At 52.7% G+C, this 15985-nt stretch overlaps 1 protein-coding gene across 1 annotated transcript in view; it reads right to left on the bottom strand.

The window, feature by feature from the left end:
* Positions 1-12254: 12254 nt before the first annotated feature.
* Positions 12255-15985, bottom strand: part of FAM120B (family with sequence similarity 120 member B) — a 95072-nt gene continuing 91341 nt past the window's right edge. Inside the window, exon 12 of the transcript XR_003003267.1 lies at positions 12255-13106. The gene's annotated coding sequence lies outside the window, so the exon portion shown is untranslated. The remainder of the gene's footprint in view (positions 13107-15985) is intronic.

Here is a 15985-nt window from a genome sequence, read left to right as displayed (position 1 = left end):
CAAAGGCTGTGGGTCGTCTGGAGAAAATCACAGAGAATTCTGACTTCCCTCAGGCTTCATGAAGGTGAAAGGAGTTTTAACCTTTAGCAAACATTACAAAATTCTAACAAAGAAAATGATATTGATGGGTGTAGAGTTTCCCTCAAAAAGACACGCTAATAAATGCTTAGAGCCAATATGTCCCCCACAAAACAATTAAAGAAAAACTCCAGGGAAAATCACCAATGCCTTTTTTATTCCATTGGAAGTTGGGAGTAATGTCAAATATCAACACTTCAAAAACAAGAAAAAAACACATTCCTTCTTACAGTTTTCACAGATTGGAGGGAAACAAATTACTGGTCAAAACTTATCAGGAGGGCTTCCCTGGTGGCGCAGTGGTTGAGAGTCCGCCTGCCGATGCAGGGCACACGGGTTTGTGCCCCGGTCCGGGAGGGTCCCACATGCCGCGGAGCACCTGGGCCCGTGAGCCATGGCCGCTGAGCCTGCGCGTCCGGAGGCTGTGCTCCGCAACGGGAGAGGCCACAACAGTGAGAGGCCCGCAAAAAACTTATCAGGAAGTTTGGTGTAGTTTTGGGGGGCATTTTAACTTTCTCTTCTCCCCTTAATAACTTTGTATTGTCCTGTATCCCTCGTAATTCTATGAGAAAAATACGTATGTGATTTTACACTGGAGAAAACTTTAATATGAGATCTTCATTTGCTCAAAATTTACAGCCAGTTTTGAGCCCTCCTGATACTTCAGTGCCTCCTGTTCTGTATCTTCTATTAAATAGAAGAAAGAAATCTTCTGTTTGATTCTAAAGAATCTATTTGATGTGAAGAAATCAGATGAAATCCTATAACATCATCTGTAAATATTTCAACCCTCTAAAAGATAATGATCATATTCTAAAATATAATCACAATTTCATAATCATACTTTAAAAGATTAACTCTAATTTCTCAACGAAATATCCAGTCTATGTTCAAATTTTCTCGATTGTCTCACAAATGTCTATTTACAGTTCATTCAAACCTGGAGCCAAATAAATCAATCTCTCTCTTCAGTCTCCCTCTCTCTCGCCAATCTCTCTCTCTCTGTATTAATCTCTTTCAATCTCTTGAAACTCAAAGGTCAAAGAAGCCAGGTGCTTTGTACTGCAGAGTTTCCCACTTTCTGGATATTACTGATTATATTCCTGTAGCTTCTGTACTTGTCTTTTCCTATAAATTGGTGGTTAGATTTAGAAGCTTGATCAGATTCAGTTCAATTTTTCATCAACAGAGCAATCTAAGTTTACATCTTACCATTGCTTAGATCGGCAAATTTGACCTGTTTCTATTAGTCAAACAATAATCTACTGTGATGTGACACATATCTAAGTACGATTGATTGTTTTAGTTTATGCCGTTGTAAGATAAACTTCAGTTTCTAAAAAAGCCACAATGTTCTTTCAATCATAGGTTCCAAACTCAGACAGGGCAGGGCTTCAAGCTTCCCGCTTGTGCAGGTCAGATGTTCCTTTCCCCCTGCCCTGGGGTGGGGGCACCTGGCCTCTGCATGAGCATCTCCAGGGATGGGGGCTCGTCCACTCAGCCCATCCCCGGGGCCACGTAGGAAGCTCCCTCACAAGGTCACAGCTTCTCCTCCAGGGCAGTGCATTTTCTTCCAAGGTTTTTGGTTTTTTGTTTTTAAACGGGGTTTCTATCATGTTACCCTGCTCTGTGTTAATAATGTAAATATCACTTGCTTTCTCAAATAACACACTTTCCAGACTATCTGGCCCACTAACTGAGGGAGTTTGGCTTGCTCTTGTGAATCTTCTTAGTTTAGCCCCTGTATTCAACACTCTATCTCCTATGCCTGCTTGTGGTCAACACCTTTGTTCATATTTTATTCTAGGGATCATAGTAAGAATGCGTTGCTATTAGTTTCGTTGTCACCTCTGCCTTTATCTTTATTGCTCCTGTTGGGACTGTTTCTGGGAGAGGGACTCAGGGAACCTACCAGCCAAGGGTCTGTTCCAGCTCAGCTCAGCTCCAGATGGCTCCTCTGGGCACCGGGGCAGAGGGTCTGTGTGACCGGTGCCTCTTCTGCGAGGCCCAGGCTGTCAGGCTCCCTTTTAGACACTTCAGAGTCAAGCTATTCGCAGGCATCCAGCTGCCCTGCCTGCTCCCTGCCTGCCGGGCTCAGATCCCTGATGGCCTTAAAAGGAGAGTCAGAGGGTGGGCTGCACAGGCACAGCTTCTCTCTGAAAGCGCCCAGGGAACAGTTTGTGGAAGCGAGAGGGTGCCTCCCAGAGCTTGGCCTCAAAATAGCCCGGTCGTCTTGAGCTACCCTTAACAGCCGGCCATGAATCAATCACCCACAATCTACGTAAAGCCTCTGTAAACCTATTTATATTTTATGTTTGTGCCACTCTGAACGAGAATTGAATCCAAACGATTATTCCTGAGCATATTCTTTCCTATTTTCCTTAAACTAAAGCTATCTTTAAGTTTCAAAGGTGTCCTCTTGCCTCTATGACCTGGAATTGGGTGGCGTGTGACATGTCACATCCACTTGTGAATGTGCCGTGGCGAGGTCCAGCTGTGTCTATGATACCAATTCATTGTCACTGTCACTTTCAGATGGAATACTGTTGCCCAAGTGACATCAGTTTCTGGGCGGAAACTAAGTGCCTTGCCTTTTGGAGTAGATTCCATCTCAAGGAATTGTCCAGAAAAGGAGACACTTATTTATCTCAGCTTCCTCCATGACTCCGTTCCAAAATTAGCTTCTATAGGGACAGTATTCCTTGCAAATGTGGCAGATGGTCAGGGCAAGATCACAGCTCTTCTCCTTCCTTTACAGCTGTGACAAGTGTATGTGACAGGAGGTTGAATTAAGGAAAGTTACAGATAGGAAGCAAATCTACGTGGATTTCCACCCAGAAAGAGTCAGAGCTGGGCTCATTCAGCAGCCGAGACAGACTTGGATGCCAAGAGGAAGCCAGGGTGTGCCATGAGCCCCTGGGTGTTCACAAGATGCCAGCTTAGAGGGGGCATCCAGGGACAACATTTTGGAAAATCTAACATGAATTGGACATTACTGTGAAATAAGGCCCAAGAAGAGGCTCCGCTTTCTCTGTGTTTGCAGGGTGACTGTGCAGCGGTGCAGTGCATGGCTCTGTGCTCGCGTCTGCACTGCACGCTGCCCACTCCCCGCCGGCACTGGAGCAGCTCTGCAGACCAACGTGGCGCAGCCAAGCCGCACCAGCACCCTCAGGTCCTGGCCTGTCTTCCCACTGTCCCTTTCCAGTGACGACAAGCTGCTTGCTGTGGGCCAAAAACACTTGCAGAGTCGGTGGCTGTCGGCCCTGGGGCCCAATTCCCTCACTTCCCAGCCATGCGGCCTCAGACATCCTCACCTGTGAAATGTGTGCAACGTTAGGAGGAGCAGATGAAGTGACACGTGTGAGTGCTCAGCCCGGACCCCGACGCGCAGCAAGGCCTCAGTGAATTGCAGTTATTTTCTTTAAGCCTCAGGCTGTTCCCGTTCTCTGGGGGGTCCACAACCGAACCCCCTTCTATCTGCCTGGAAACTTTTTTTCTTTCTTTTTTTCTTTTTGGCTGCTTTGGGTCTTCGTTGCTGTGCACGGGCTTTCTCTAGTACTCTTTGTTGCGGTGCGCGAGTTTCTCATTGCGGTGGCTTCTCTTGTTGTGGAGCGCGGGCTCTAGGCGCACGGGCTCAGTAGTTGTGGCTCGTGGGCTCAGTAGTCGTGGCGCACGGGCTTAGTTTCTCTGCGGCATGTGGCATCTTCCCAGACCAGGGCTCGAACCCATGTCCCCGGCATTGGCAGGCGGATTCTTAACCACTGCGCCACCAGGGAAGCCCTACTTGGAAACTCTTATTTGTCCTTCTTCTCCTTCAAGTCCCGGCTCAGGGGTGCCTCTGGGAAGCTGCCCCTGACCCACCTCTGCCTCCTCTTCTTTCCCTGCCTCGTCCCCGCTCCCCTCTCCTCCTGCACAGACGTCCTGAGGAGGGTAACTCCTCACTGCATGGTGACTTCTGACTCTTACCCTAGAGGGCTCGACATCCATGTCTACCATTACTGATAAATACATATTTGTTAAAATAATTAAACAAACTCAGGGCTTTATTCAATAAAACTTTGGCTGGAAGCTATAAATATCTTTGATTCTTGAAGAATTCATTGTTACTAAATGCAATTTTGTAAGAGAAACCTTCCCGACACAGGGTGGGTCAATGGAGGCGGCGTGGGAAAGATAAAAAGAATTCTTGGTGGTAGGAAGTTTGAGGAACCGCTCTCTAGCTTCTCCTCCCATCCCAGCGGGAGCCTGATCTCCGAATTAAGCCTTTGTTTCTGAGCTTAGGAGGCAGCAGCTGCCACTGAAGGTAGGATACAGGGCTTTGCCGCTGACCAGTGCCTTTCCTGGGTCACTTCCGCCTTCTGCCTGGCATGTGCCCCTGTTGGCCTTCTGTGGGCTGTAGCCACTCCCTAAGGTCCCTTGGGGTTAGTTTGATGCAAACAGTTGGATGGGACCAGCTCCTCTCACTTCCTGCCATTTTGCAGTTAAAGCTCTATGCATGCAAAATTTTGTAAATGACCCAGCATGATATGGTGACTATATTTTCAGACCCCAAAACTGAGTTTGTTAACCAAAGATTGATTTCAGACTGGTGAACTCTTTTATACGAGAAGTCTTATAAAGTTACAAATATTAAATCATATTTTATGATGTATTCTTTAATAAATTTATTTATTTATTTATTTTTGGCTGCGTTGGATCTTCGTTGCTGCGCGTGGGCTTGCTCTAGCTGCGGCGAGCGGGGGCTACTCTTCGTTGTGGTGCGCGGGCTTCTCATTGCGGTGGATTCTCTCATCGCGGAGCACGGGTTCTAGGCACATGGGCTTCAGTAGTTGTGGGTCGCGGGCTCTAGAGCACTGGCTCAGTAGTTGTGGTGCACAGGCTTAGTTGCTCCGCGGCATGTGGGATCTTCCCGGACCAGGACTCGAACCCGTGTCCCCTGCATTGGCAGGCAGATTCCTAACCACTGTGCCACCAGGGAAGCCCCTGATGTATTATACTATCATTGTACTCTCCTCCCAAGTCTATACTCCTATATGCACCTTTCTCTCTTTATTCCATCCAGATACAACTGGAGAAGGTCCTTCCTCCTAACAAAGATCAGTTATTTCACAGGAGTTTCAGACCCCTTTCCCTCTCATTGTGTAGGTCTTCTTTCCTCCTATTACACTCTCCTCTGTTGTGAATTACTGGTCTTTCTTTAGGACTTGGTCATCCTCACTGGCAAACTGATGTGCTTTAGGGCCTCCCACATAAAGAAACAAGAGAACCCCTCTGGCCTCCTCACCCCCCTCCGGCTACTGTTCCATTACTCTGATTCTCTTTATAGTCAAATTCCTCAAAACACTTTCTGTAAACACCACTCGCCATGCTTCCCTCCACGTGACCTCCTGCACTCTGACACATCAAAGTGCTCTTGTCAAGGCGCCCCGGATGTACTCAGGCCAAATCTAAAAAAGAATTCTCTTGCTTGGACTCCCTTCTGTCTGTCTCGGCTTTGTGACAGTGCATTCTCTGGAGCTTGCTCTCGTTCCATTAGCTGCACCTCGGACTTCTGTATGCTTTCTCCTTCCTTACCCAAGTTCTGGTGGTGGGTGTTTCTTAGGGCTCTGGAGGCCACTCTTGAAGGAACTTGGATACGCTTGGCTTTTGTTATTTAAATTTTTGTTAGTATATTATGCTACATGACTATACCTTTTCATTAAAAACCCACAATTACATAAAGAGTCAAAATCCCACTAACCACTCCCACCAGCCCCATTCTCGTCCACAGAACTAACCGCACCCCAGGCCTGGGGCTCTGGAGCCTCGCCAGCCACTTCGGGCCTCCAGGCCACCAGCCACCTCGCCTTCTCCCCTCCCCAGACAGATGTCTTCACGCCGTTAGGAAGGGCTTCCCTGGTGGCGCAGTGGTTGAGAATCTGCCTGCTAATGCAGGGGACACGGGTTCGAGCCCTAGTCTGGGAAGATCCCACATGCCGTGGAACAACTAGGCCCGTGAGCCATGGCCGCTGGGCCTGCGCGTCCGGAGCCTGTGCTCCGCAACAAGAGAGGCCACGACAGAGAGAGGCCCTCATACTGCGATGAAGAGTGGCCCCCGCTCGCTGCAACTAGAGAAAGCCCTCGCACAGAAACGAAGACCCAACACAGCCAAAAAATAAATAAAAATAAATAAATTAAAAGAAGGCTCAACATTAAAAAAAAAAAAAAGAATAAAGCCTCTGGGAGCAGCAACTCTGTGTCTCTCAGTGTTTCAGTCCCAGTGCTTGGAGCAAACAGGGCACAGCTAAGTAGTACAATACACGGATGGCAACTTCAATGCAGCCTATGTTTGGTGCCCATCTCACATGTACATACCCTGAGACTACATGTATGTGTACATACGTATAGTCAATCCTCATTACCCATGGATTTCATACTTGTGAATTTGCCTACTTGCTAAAAATTTCCAAGGAAGGAGATCGGAGATGCACAACCTCCCAGAAAGGCAAGTGAGCAACACAACCCAGCACAGCACAACAAACACCACACAACAGTCATCAACATTCGAGACGTCGGAGCACGAGAGCCTTCCTCCCAGATATTAGCTGTGCTCTATTTCCCAGAGTTGAGATGTCGCCCCAAAGCCTTTCCCCAATGAAGAAACCTTCATTTCTTTTGGCCTCAACAGGCCATGTGTCCAGAGTTGTTTGTTGTCTTTCATACTCTTTAATAGACTTACTTCGTTTAAAGGGGAAAAATTTGCCTAAGAACCTGGCTACTAGAGATCTGGTCCAGTGCCCTGTTTCTCTGGCATCTAGATGTTCACAGATGTGGTAATGACAGTGAGGGAAGGCACAGAAAGGCTTGAGGATAAGAGGGGGTTACTGCTCTCTCCCCTTCTGGGAGTCCCTGTGCCTGCCCACGGGCCGTGGGGAGTGGTGCTGAAACCCGGGCAGCTCCGTCGCCCAGATGCTTCTGCAAGCTGGTACATTCCCGCTCTGTGGCATGGAGGTCAGAGGGCTGTTTCCAGATATTCTCTTTTCTGCAGAGCTTTCTGTCCAGAGCACCTGCTGGTTTCCCAGCCCCTGTGCCCCATTCTGGGAGGAGCCGCACTCTTTCCCTGCTCTGTTGTAAACAGTAGGTGCTCAGAGAGCTTGGGCCCGAAAGGCAGGGCAGGAGGCCACACGTAAGCTGGCGGGGGAGCAGGGCCCCTGCGAGCGGGCGGGAAGCTGGCACCGCCCGCCCATCCTGTGGGACGCCCTGCGCAGGTGGCTTGCTCAGAAGATGGGGTTCCCTCATCCCTTTCTGGAGCACCACGCCCTCCCCACCTCTGCCATTGTTTCCTGCTGCGGCCCCTTGCGCAGCGTCTGTCGGTTATAATCTTGCCCCTATCGGCTGCAGCCAGGAGGGCAAAGCTTCACACGTCTTGCTCGCTTGGACGGGTGCCTGGCGCTCAGGGTGCACAGCACCTGGTTGTGGTGAACAGATCCAGCCCCTGCTCGGCTGGTGACCGTCTCTACTGCACAGCCTGTGACACGGGACAGATCACTTCAGGCCTCTGACCCTCCGCTCCTTCGAGAACACGGGTTTTGAGGGGACTCTGTGATTCTATGTCATGAGCGTGAAGCCACACTGGGAACCAGCAGACACAAGCTGGGGAGTCGCCCTGGACAGAAATGGGTAGGCAGGAGGGCTTCCAGAACCATCAGAAAGCACTCCGTGGGGTAGAGGTAGGAGGGCGGCAACCGAGGGGACAAAGGAAAACTCCTGCCCAAGGGCCAGTCCTCAGACTCCGCCCTCACCAGCCCCTCTCAGCCTGGAGGCTCAGCTCTGACCAGGAGGGCGGCGTCATCTGTAACAGAATTCATGCCATTTAAGCCCGACAGTAGTCCTACTTTGTCACACAGATGAGGAACCTGGGACTCAGGTTAAATCCTTCCCCACAGTCACAGCAGCTGGAGAGGCGAGGAGATCGCATCTGACCCCAAAGCCTGAAATGTTACAGATCTCTTAGCTTCTGACAGTTCCCTGAAAACTGCAAAGGACAGCGGTTGTTAGGAGTTCAGGCTCTGAAGTGAGAACGCAGGGTGAGACTCCTGGTGCTGCCCTGTCTGTGCCTCAGTTTCCACATCTGTAAAATAATGGGGATGATGGTAGTATCTGTGCCACAGGGTTCAGTGGCTTAAACTGAAAACACACCTGACAAGTAATACGTGACCAATCAGCGTTAGCTATTACTATGGTTATTATACTTAAAGAATTACTACAATGAGGACAAAACCTGCTTCTCCAGGCTTATCTCCTGTTGCTTTTGAATCCCCTCCGACTCTGCTCTAGATGAGAAATCCGTGAGGAGAAAATACTCAGACAGTCCATGCTGGTGGCCCAGACCTGTCTGAGGTCCCCACTTACCAGCCTTCTGGGCAGAGGAGAGGGAGAGCCATCCTCTAGGTGACATCTGCCTGACTGCTTTCAATGGTGCCTCATTTCTTCAGGTTTTGGGATTAGCTCGTCAAGCTAGCTTGTGTGGCCACTTTGAAGGAGACCCGATCCTGGGAGAGCCAAGGACTCGGGATGACAAGGGGTCAGGGTGCGGCCGGGCCCCTCGAAGGCCTGGCTGAAGACAAGACACACCCCCAGACACGGAAGGGCCGATGTGGCCGCGGCTCAGGCCGACCCTCCCACCTGGGCTGCAGGGGCTCATGCGGATGCAAAGGGGGATGCAGCCTTCGGATCAGGAGGGGTCAGGAGAGGGAAGGAAGATGGTCGGCCCAGGACACGCAGCCCCTCTTAGGTGGCCCCTGCGCCGACCCCGCTTCTCGTTACCTGCTCTCTGTGTGTCTTCTGGCTTTGGCTTCTGCTGCCTGTCTGTCTCAAGTTCCAGCTCCTGCAGAGAAGCTGGCCGTCCCCTCAGTTTCCCATCAGCCCCCTGGGCCTTCTGCCTCTTGGGCCAAGGGCAGATTCAGACGCTACCCTTGAACTAGAAGTGACTTAAGAAGGGCAGTGAGCACGGCAGGGGCTCCTATGTGCGTCTTCTGGACGCCCAGGGCTCAGTGTTGAGGCCAGGTAGCCAGGGCATGACCGTTAGGGGTGGAAGCAGAGACAGAGACAGAGAAAGACACAGGCAGAGAGAGAGACAGGGGCAGAGACACACACAAAGAGGAAGGAGAGGTGTCCAGCACCTGCTGGAGGTGAGCACAGCCGCCTCTGGCTCAGCCACACCTCCTGGAAAGGACACCCCCATTTTATGGATGAGGAAATTGAGGCTCAGGGAGATTCAGGGGCACCTGGGTTTTGCTCAGCTTGTCTGAGCCTCCTTACTCCCGGGGAAGCTGTGGAGGAAATTTAAAAGGAAGAGATGGAGAGAGCAAAATTACTATGTTTGCATTGGGCCTGAGGGCAGTTTGCCAAAGGTGGAGGGAAGCCACACCTGTGCAGACCGGAGAGGCTGTGTGTCCCCAAGTCAACTAGAAGTTGCCGGGAAAGGCCACGATGGCAAGCACGACAGCTCCCCTTGGGGAGGAGTGAAGGCAGCTTGGCGTGGGGGGAAGGTGGAGGCGTCTGTGTTTATTAAATCACACAGCGGGGTCTGGAGGGGGGCGGTGCCGCGGGACTCATTGTTGTGGAAGAGGTTCCCTGAGTGCATCTCACGTGGGGGCCTGGCTGGGAACGCAGCCGGCAGAGCTGAGCAAGGGAACGGACACACAGGACTAGCTGTGGGGCGGCTGGGGAGGAGGGTGGAGATGGCGGCCCAGGAAGGCTTCGAGGGGCTTGCGGATGCCCCTCCGTCTGAGGCCACTGTCCTGGTGGTGCCCTGCCCCACCTGAGGTAGCAGAACCACACCCGGAGGGTAGGGAGACGCCAGGGAGTTGCCTACAGAGCACAGCGTCTGTGATCAGACCCTTGCACGGTCCTGAGATGGGTGGAGGGAAGAGAAGAACCAGGGAGAAAGGAATTCCCAGCGAACAGCTGGATCTCAGACACCGGTAGAGACTGTCAGGCGACGGTGTCTCAACGACAGTGCGCGTGTGTGTGTGACACACGAAACCGTCTAATGTCTCGTTTTATTCTCAAAACCATGCTTGGGTGCAGTAACCAGCTATCGCTATGACAACCCTGTGCCCCAAGTCATCACCCCGGTGCTCGGGGGCATTGGGCAGTAAGCTCCCTTTCTCACTCAGCATCTGTGGGCCGCTGGGCTGTGGGCAGCGGGCCTGGCAGGCCCCCTCCCGGGACGAGGGGGCAGCTCTCCAGGCCTGGCTCAGGGTGGCGAGTCCTCACCACCCTCCCATGAAGGGGTGGGAGGGTTGGAGGTGAGGACTCACTGAGCAGTAACTCAGCCGACCGGCTTGTTTTCTAGCTAAGGAAGAACAGGCCCAAGGGTTCATCTGCTCGTCAACAGTATTCTTCACCTCCAGAAGGGGGCAAGCGCAGGCCCAGCTGGGGGCAAATGCAGGATCTGGGGGTCAGAGTATAGCTGCAGATACCTGCATCTATTTGAGCTGGTTCAAGCAGAGGAGGACATAACACAGGGAACAGGCACTTCCGGAGTCTGAAGCAGAGGGGCGGGCTCTAGCTTGGACTTCCAGAAACAACCCCTGCCCCACCCTCTCAGGACTAGCCCGGTGAGAGGGCTGGCGCTCCTGCTTCCAGGATTAGAATTCAGGGCGGTCAGATGCCCTGCAGGCACGCAGACCTCAGGAGAGGGTGCTGGTAGCCCTGTGGGCTGCCAGGCCCCACCTGCCTTGTTCTTTAAACAGTGAAGAGTAATCTGTGGGGACTTAGGGCTTCTCTGCTAAACGGCACCGTAAGAGTCTGCAGATGGGACCAGAAACGGAGCTGCTCTTCCCGCAGCCCCAAGCCTGACCCTGGATGCTCTGTGGCCGCTGTGCCTGCGTGCAGGCCCTCGGGCCCGGGCGGCCTTCTGAGCTGCCCTCGGCAGCGTGTGCTGGTGTGTGCACACGTGTGCCTGCGCGTGCGCGTGCCTGCCTACTTGAGGACGGACCTGGGTTTGGATTCTGGTTTGGAACCCTGGCCCCACCACTTGTTAGCTGTATAATCTGGGGCAAAGGCACAGCTTCTCAGACCTCGGTTACTCACCCGGGAAGAGGGCTGCCAGCACCAGGTTGACTGCCCGGGAGACTGGGAATTTCCCCAGGAGCCGGAGGGTGCTGCTGGGGTCTCCGAAAGGGCCCTGACAAGGCGCCCTCCTCCGCATCTGGGTCTCAAGCAAAATGAGACCCCCCCACCCCGGTCCTGGGTCATCGTGCAGCTCCAGCCGGACCGGCGACTCCCTTCCGCGAGAAGACAAACCGCGTCTTGTCCAGACACCGCGACTGTGCTTTCCAGTCGCAGGCGGTGGCGCTCGGGGCCTCACTGATAAACATTCACTGCCCAGAGCTACTGCAGACAGCGAAGGACGTCATGAAGTCAAACGCCAAATGAACGTGGCTTGTTTAGGACTCACTGGCTTCCCTAGCAGGACTTGGGAGGGTCTTTCATGGGAAAGGAACTGACCGCGGCGCCACGCCAAGCAGGAGTGCAGACGGCCTGTCTCAAGACCACCTCCCTCCTCCACGCCCCACGGCTCGCCGCATGCCAGGGCCACCTCTTCCAACCGCAGCCCCGGGGACAAACCCCGCCAGGTGGCCCCCGGCGGGGCTCTCGCTCATCCTTTCTTCGGACGCACCACTGACTGTGCTTCGGATCTCAGCTGAAGTTCGGGGCTGACCAGTGAGACCCTGCCTGACAGAAGGGTGGTAGGGGGTGAGTCTGCGATTCCTGACTTTCCTTTTTGGCTGTCTGGAGTCTCCCGGAAGCCCCGCCTTGTCTGGTCACCACACCAGCCTCCCCTGAACCTTTCTCAGTGGGACGTGGGACCAGGGGAAACAGTCCCCTTCCCTGTTTGCTGTCCCAGGCAAACTGGTCACCGATCAGCAGGACGGCCGCAACCGGGGCGGGGTCTGGCTGGCTGGGGAGGCATGAGAGGGACTGACACACCTCAGAACTGCCCAGATCATTCTGTTACTGAGGATGCAGCCTGTATTCAGGCCTGGTCACTTGAGAAAAGAAAAACAAAACAAAACCAATGAGCTAAAGCAATTAAAAGGTAAAAGGAAAAACACCAAAGTTAATTATCTACTTTTCTTTCCCTTAGGTTGTCAGATGAAGCTCATTCCCCCACCATAAACCATAAAAAACCATGACAGAGACCTCCTTGAATCATGAGCATTTGTGGCAAGATCCACCTTTAATAACGTGAAGTGCCACACGGAATCGCCATGGTGAGCGTGTCCTTACGATAGATAACGTTCGTGTCATGTTTAGACTGTTCGAGGACTTTTACGTAACTTTCCATTGGATTCCATGGTAACGTTTGCAGTACAAGTTGTTGAAAGTGTCATTCAGCTTTTTAAAATGAGGAAACTGAGAGGATTCATGGTTTGTCCAGGCCTCTTTAAGGAACTTCAACACATCTGGGGAGACCATGAATTCTTAGTGACAGGGATGTGGTCGGGGGAGGGGAAGGCTGTGAGGAGCCGGTGGGAGGTGAGCTCCAGGGTGGGAGCCGGTGGCAGCCGCTGCGCTCGCGGGTCTGCGCCCCTGTTCACCGCCCTGACAGGGAGGCACCACATCCCCGCCTTGGAAGAGGACCCCAAGGATCAGAGAGGCTAAGGCGCTCGTCCAAGGTCACGCAGCTAGTGCCTGCTCGTGCCAAGCCCCAGTGCCTTCCTCCAGCCTCCCCGTCCCCCGCCCCCCTGCCCAGTGCCCCTGCACTGGGAAGGGCCAGAGTGTGAGTGGGGTCGTGAGCCCGGTAAGGTGGTAGAACTTTGGGGCCGAGGGCCTTAGGGATCATTTAGCCCCTCATCTTAGTCCTTTTCTCCTGGCTGGTGGGCTGGGAAGCGGATCCCTGAACCCCTGTCCGCATCTTGGCCTGAACTGCCAACGTGAGCACCGATGTCCGGTCGGGCGGCTCAGGGCGCCCCCCACTGGCAGGAGGGGACTCAGCACCACGGGCTCTGCTCCTCTGCGTCTGGTCTGAGGTTCTCCTGCCCGGGAGGGAAGGACAGAGGACGCACCTTGAGATTCAAAGTTTCTATTCATAACAAAGTTCTCCCTAGAAGAAGGAAGGGGGAATTGGATAGCTCTGGGAACCAGTAACAGGATAGGGAGTTTTTAACCTGTACAGACCACCTGTTGGAATCTGGCTGGCTGGCCTGACAGCTGCTTGGTGAGGGCTGGTCTCATTTGGGGTGGAGGGGCAGCTGTGCCCGGTCACCACCTACCCTTAGCCAGTACCTCTGCTGACAGAAGCAGTCGAGGACCGGGGTCCAGGGCGGCCACCCTTACGCTCATTAATTCTGTTCCTTTGTCACAGGAACAGTTAGTGAGCACCTAGGCGAGCAAAGCTCTGCTTCCTCAGGGGGCAGATGTGAGAGGGTACGGCCTGGGTTTGGGGCTCACCTGGGGCCTGTCCAGGGGGCGTCCCGTCCCCGGGGGTGCAGGCAGGGGTGCCCCGAGTTTGGTGTGTGTTTAGTGAACGGCCCAGATGGACAGCTGCTCCATCCACTGCTAAAGGGGGACTTATTTAGAACTCTGTCGACTTGACTTTCAAACCACTAACACCATCTCTGGTGAGCCAAGATCAAGGGTAAATTGTGTAGCCATGAGTCAGGCTTTAGAAAAACTGGCAGAAACAAACAATCTTGTGTAGGTATTTTTTAGGTTGGCAAATTTTAAATAGAAAATTGTCTATTCTAGGAAGGATTTCTGTTGACAACTATCTCACTAGTTTATGGTGTATAGCAGCCAATGACACTTCTTGTAGACAAAAATTAAGTTCTTCCTGAAGTAGTGTTTTCGTAGGATTTGGGCCACAGGGCTCAGGTGAACTACGGTGGCCTGCAGTTTGATTGTTCTGGGAAAACTTCTTGGACAGCTGAAGTCTCCATGCACGTCCGAGCCACGGGGGCGAAACCCAGATGCTCAGACAACACTGCTGAACAGTAACTGAAATGAGCAGAAACTAACATACATCGCTTGAAGAGTTTCGGGTGAATTATTGTTCTGTGACAGAGGCTAACCCTCAGGAAGGTTGTATCAAGCATCAAATCGTGTATCCAACAAACATTCACTGAGCACCGAGGGTGTGCAAGCTACCCTAAGAGAGCAGTCCCCCTGCAGGGACGCGTGCCCCCAGCCCCGTGCTCCGGGCACCATTTGAGAGACGTTTTGAGTGAATGTGCTCATGTCACCAGGGCTACAGTGACACACTCAAGTGGCCAGTCCTTGGTTTCCCAGCTGAATGGGGGAAGTTCAGGGAAATCGGTCGTGTTAACAAGTTCAGGTGTATCCACTCTGGCTACTAGATTAAGGTTTTATGCGTCCATTTGGCCGAGGTGTCCACCGCTGTCCCTCCCAATGTGTCCTGCCCTCGCTCTTTATCCTTCGAGTTCTGGCTCCAAGTCACACCGGGCAGCCCACTGGACTCCAACACAGCTTGCAGCTCTGTGCCTGGCTGGCGAGGGGCACAGTTTGTGGAAAGCAGGATTAGAGGCCTCAAGCCAAGGACCTGTGAAGAGGGTCCACTGCAATGCAGACCCCACAGAAGCATCTTCTGTGGTGTAGCAAGGTCACCCTTTCATCTTGTTGTCCCTGGAGGGGCTGCCGGAGGGCACCTTTTGAAAGTTCAAACTCATGCACCTTTGCAGGCGATGCCTCCTCACGCGGGGCCAGCCCCAGGCAGGTGTGAATTCCCGTCTGGGGGCCGTTGTGGGACAAGCCGAGCCGGAGACACGCCTGGCTCCTTTGATCTCAGACACTCTTCAGAGTCATTTGTGCGCGGAGGTGGTGCGGCCTCACTTCTCAGCCTACTGTTGATGGCTTAGTTCCCAGAGGCGTGCGGGCAGGCAGCAGCTCTAGAAGCTGAGAGCTGCAGGCCCTGGTGTTGGCTCTCACAGGGAGAGGAGGGCGAAAGCCAAAGCTTCCATTTGACTCTTTTATATTCATGGTTGCTTTATGCTTTTAACCTTTCACGGGCTCCAGTGAACAGACTTCAGGGGCTTGTGAGGGAAGGAACCTCAAAAGCTCATTTGATCCAGCCCTCTGCCTCAGGTGGGACCACACCCAGAAGCCCCACGGGGGGACAGATGGCGGCCGCCCACCCGCTGGAGGGGCAGCCCTGCTTGGCCTCCAGCCCCTGCTGGAGGGGGTGTGCTGGGTGGGGGCTCCAGGCTCCTGCTGGCCCCTCTGTGTGCAGACCTGTGCCGGTGACAAACCAGCCCAGACTAGCTGGGCCCTGGTGACAACTTTGGGCCTGTAAGCAAAACCATCAGACAACATCTGCTTGCCTCTCACAGGTTTAAAAATAAATTATACACTGTGGGAAAGGTCCCCTTTCCCTCCTGCCCTGCACCCTTGTTCCAGAGGCCGTGTCGAGCGCCCTCTGATACCACTGCCTGCCTTCATTGCCCCTCTGTGACCACGTTTCCTGCAAAGGCAACCCCCCGGCTGATTCTTTCTTTTTTTAAAATAGAAGTTTTAGCTGTAGAACAATATACTTTGACATCTGTACACACTACAGTGTGATCACGACCACAAGTGTAGTTTCCATCTGACACAATACAGCTGAGTATCTGTGAGCTTGTTTTTGTTTTGTTTCTCAGATTCCACAGATGAGTACAATTGCACAATCCGTCTTTCTCCATCTGACTTATGTCACTTAGCAAAATACTTTCAAGGTCCATCCATGTCGCGAGTGGCAGGATTTCATTCTTTGTGATGGCTGAGTAATATTCCATTGTATATATGGACCACATCTTCTTTATCCATTCGTCTGTCGATGGACGCTTGGGTTGCTTCCACGTCTTGGCTGTAAAGACACTTATAAATAGTGCTGCGATGAACACTGGGGTGCATATAAATTTTT

The sequence above is a fragment of the Neophocaena asiaeorientalis genome, unplaced genomic scaffold, assembly GCF_003031525.2.
Source record: "Neophocaena asiaeorientalis asiaeorientalis breed wild unplaced genomic scaffold, Neophocaena_asiaeorientalis_V1.1 scaffold649, whole genome shotgun sequence".
NCBI classification, from domain to species: domain Eukaryota; kingdom Metazoa; phylum Chordata; class Mammalia; order Artiodactyla; family Phocoenidae; genus Neophocaena; species Neophocaena asiaeorientalis.
The sequence above is the reverse complement of the archived record's forward strand: the minus strand, read 5'-3'. Positions and strand labels throughout refer to the sequence as shown.